This window comes from Pollicipes pollicipes, unplaced genomic scaffold (genome assembly GCF_011947565.3).
Source record: "Pollicipes pollicipes isolate AB1234 unplaced genomic scaffold, Ppol_2.1 Scaffold_7261;HRSCAF=8764_pilon_pilon_pilon, whole genome shotgun sequence".
NCBI lineage: Eukaryota > Metazoa > Arthropoda > Thecostraca > Pollicipedomorpha > Pollicipedidae > Pollicipes > Pollicipes pollicipes.
Window position 1 is genome coordinate 33,345,529 of NW_023597054.1, and position 4,150 is coordinate 33,349,678.

A 4,150-nucleotide genomic window follows, 5' to 3' on the forward strand; every position below is an offset into this window, starting at 1 on the left:
CGTGCGGTCTGCCGGGGAAGGACCCGTGAGCTCGGGACCTTTGGCGCCCGAGGGCTGAGCAGTGTTACCACACCGCGTGACCTGTGCGAGCGCCACGTGTCAGGCCGGGGCCGCGCGGGCGACATCACGGAACGGTGTGGAGCGGCGTCCGGGACGTCTTCCGGGCCGAGTCGTGGGCGCTCGCGCCGCGTCGGATGGGGCGCTGACGTCGCCGCTGATGCTGCCGTCAGTTCAGGAGGCTGAGCGGCGGCGCCGGGGGCCCTGGCGGCTGATGTATGGGCGAGGACGGACTGCGGGCCCGGAGCCAGACGGAGCGCGGCGGCGTATTGCTCGACGCGCGTATTTTGTACCTGACCAGGGAAGGAACACAAGACGGGTTTGCAGGTTGTACGGACGTCCGTGTTGGATTGCGTGTTGGTTGGGAGGAGGTACTTGATGTATCTCCTACCTTTAGGTAGGAGACCGTTGAAACTGCCTTTTAGTGCTCATGCGATCGCGTTTTTGCGTTTGTATTGTCTGAATTGGTCAGCTCTGCGCTTGCGTCGGGGTCTTTGTGGCACCTTTTTAAAAGGAAATATTATTAACGGGATTGCTAAGTGAAGGTGTAATCAGCGAACAAATTATGTTGATGTTCTGTAACTTATAAACATTTATCATGTTTTAATGTTACCCGTCTGGTTACGAACCGAGTGCAATTAACGTTTTCCTTGTGAGCTACCTTTCGAAGGAGTCAGCAATGCCATTGCCTTGTGGCTGTGAGATGGAGCCGGGGGAGGGGGATGTTCGGTGCCGTGTTTATATATTGGGTATAACCCAGCGCGCGCCGATTTTGTATGTACGGGTGCAACCCTGACCGTGTCGGTTTGTGCGTGCAGTTGTATTCCTAGTCCGCGTCTTTTCGTACATAGCGCGTAATTCGGGCCTGCGTGGGTGTGAACGTGCGAGTCTAACTCTGGTGCGAGCTACTGCGCACGTGTCGGGCGCAGTGCTGCTGTGTGCACAGCGAGCGCTGCGAACAGCGCCAGTGGCGTCAGTGCCGACTGCCAAACGTGGTGTGCGCCGTGCCCGGCCGCTGACCAAGTCCGGCGGCCGTGGTGCCAGGTCTCCGGGCACCACTCTAAATACAGATCAGTATAGCTGACGGCCGCCTGGTCTGGTCGACAGTGGCGGAGGGCCGACCGCAAACGGTCAGCGGATTCGGAGTGCGCACTGTCTGCGGCTGACGGCCAGGAGCCACCAGGGGCAGCGAGCTGCCGGGGCTGTTGCTGGCACAGGGAGCCGACAGTGGAGAGTCGAGCTGAGAGCCGACATGGGGGAGCCGTACTGAGAGCCGATACAGGAGAGCCGAACTGGGAGACGGTACGGGAGAGTCGGGCTGAGAGCCGGTACAGCAGAGGCGGGCTGGGAGCCAACACGGGAGAGCGGGCTGAAGACCGATACAGGAGAGGTGGGATGCGAACCAACATAGGAGAGACGGACTGGGGACCGAAACAGGAGATTCGAACTGAGAGCTGATACAGGAGAGTTGGGCTGGGAGCTGACACGGGAGAGTCGGACTGAGAGCCAATACAGGGGAGTTGACTGGGAACCGACACAGGAGAGTGAAACTGGGATCAGATACAGGAGAGGTATCTGGTACACAGCGGACGACAGCAGTCCAGGCGGGGGGGAGGGAACGCGAACTGATGCTGACGTGCCGGGCCACCGCGCCAGAGGCCGGGCGCCTCCCCTGCCAGCAGCCTGATCTGCCCCACACCACCGCCCGTCGCGTGTCGCTGGACACAGCGTCGCTGTGTGTGATGGCTCGGAAAGTTATGACACACGTGGTGGCCTACCTTGCACCTGTCCAATGTAAATGTTGTCTCTTGCCTTGCATTGAGACAGCGTGGTTTTGACATATGACATATGACACAAGAAGGCTTTGAGCAAGGCTAGAAAATGAGAATACAAAAGCTGCTTGTTTATTATGCAATAAATTGCCATATACGAGCAGAGGAGTACACAATGATACTCCATCCCAGTCAAGGCAGATACAGGAGCGAGTTCAGAACTAGGCAAACGCGACGCAAAGATCCTCTATCACGGAACAAATACAATGGAAAAAATCACCTCCTTAGGTTCAAAATCTATCACACCAGACAGAAAACCGCATGGTACGGTCGCCCCTTCGGGACGTTGAGAGAAATAGCGAATACTAGTACGAGCTCCGGAACTGAAGTGAGCGCCGGTTCTGCGGCCCGACGGAGGAAGTGGTGTATCCACGCATCACACGCCACCGGCACCGCCCGAGCTCACAGTATCACACACATCACCCTGCGGCCGGGAGACACAGTCAGGTGGTTGCGAGCGCGCCGGACTTGCGCTTGCGCTTCTCAGCACCGTCACCAGAGGCGCTGGCGGCGGGCCGCGCCGCGCCCGCCGGCGGGTTGTAATTGAACGGCGGGATGATGGCGGTGGTGTGCGCGCGCGGCGGCTCGGTTGGCGACTCTGCCGGCGAGTGAGTCCGGCGCCAGCCGTGCGGCGTGAAGAGGAGGTGCGCGCGCGGCGCCACGCCGTCGGTCAGCGGGCCGCGCCGGCCCGGTCGGTTGGCGTTGGCGTCGCCCGGCTCGCCGGCGGCCTTGAGCCAGACCCGGCTGTCGGCGCCCCTCGGCTGCTGCTTGGCGCGACTTTCCTCGATGCGGCGCCAGAGGGCAGCGATCTTGCCGGTGCTCTCCTCCTGGCGGCCGCCGCCGCCGGTGGAGGCGTTCGAGCTGACACTGGAGTTGCTGGCGCTGCGCTCGCCGCGCGCCGCCGCGCGCGGACTGATGCTGGAGTTGCTGGCACTCTGGCGGAGCTGGCGGCCGCGGCGCGGAGAGGCCGGCCGCTGGCGGCGCGCGCCCGGCGACTGGCTCGAACAGCGCACACGCAGCGTTAGCGTGCTCTCGTAGCTGGGTGACTTGGGGATGCGTGAACGCTGAGCGGCCAGCGCCTGGCCGCTCTGTGACTTGGGCGGCGGCCGGCTGCCGCTGGGCGGCCGGCTCAGCTGGGCCGATAGGGCGCGGGCGATCTGGCCGGCCCGCGTCGGCGCGGGCGGCGGGCAGTGCGCTTTGTCCGCCTCCGCCTCGGCCGCCGTCTGCTCCTGGGTCGGCTCGTCCAGCGTAAACGTGCCCTGTTTGACGAGCGGCGCCGGCGCCGGCGGTGGCGGCTCGGGCGAGGGAAGGGCCGGCGCCGGCGCCGGCGCCGTGCGCGTCACGGTCGCCGGGCGGGACGGCCGCACGGAGCCCACCCAGGAGGGCCGCTGGAGCCGAGACGTCGGCACCGCTGCCGGCACAGAGACAGGCCGTCGCACAGCGGCGCGGCCCGTCGCCGCCGCCGCCGCCGCCGCTGCCGCCGGGGTGGAGGCCGGTCGCGGCAGTTCCCGGCTCACCACACCTGCCTTACCGGCCGAGCCGAACCGGCGCAGCGCCAGCTGCGGGCTGGAGGTGGCGCTGCCGGCCGGGCTGGGCGTGGTCGAGCGCGAGATTCGCGACAATGTCGTGCCCGCTACCGCCGCGCCGCTGATCACCTTGCGCAGCTGCGTCGTCTTGGTGCCGCGCACCGTGCAGCTCGACGACGAGCTGCCTGAGCCGGAGCGGGCCGCCGTCGCTGCCGGCTTGGCCGTCTTGGCGGCAGACGTCACCTTCTTGGGCGTGGGCGGCTCGCGCCGGGCAGCGTCCGACCGGCGCGGAGCCGAGTAGAGCGGTTTCCGCTTCCCGCGTACCCCCTTGACCTCCGGTTCGTCGTCCACCGGTTCGCGGCGCGTCTCCTCGCCGGGCTTGACGATGCGCGGCCGCAGGCGGGCCGGCGAGCAGTCTGCCGGCGCCGGCGCCGGCGCCGGCTCGGGCTCGGGCTCGGGCTCGGGCTCCGGCTCGGGCGGTGGCGGCGGCGGCGGTGCGGTCCGAGGCAGCGGCGCCGGCAGCGGGGCGCCTCTTCCGGCTGCATGCAGACAGGCGATCGCCTTCTGCGCCTCCTGCGCCAGCTGGCGCAGGCCGGTCGGCGGCTCCTGCCGCGTCGTGCGCCGCAGCGCCTCCTGCGCCAGCTGGCGGATGTCTAGCCGGGCCGGAGCCGGTGCCGGCGGGTCGGCCGTCGGCCGTCGCAGCTCGTCTGAGGCGCTCTCCACCGTCTGCGTGCG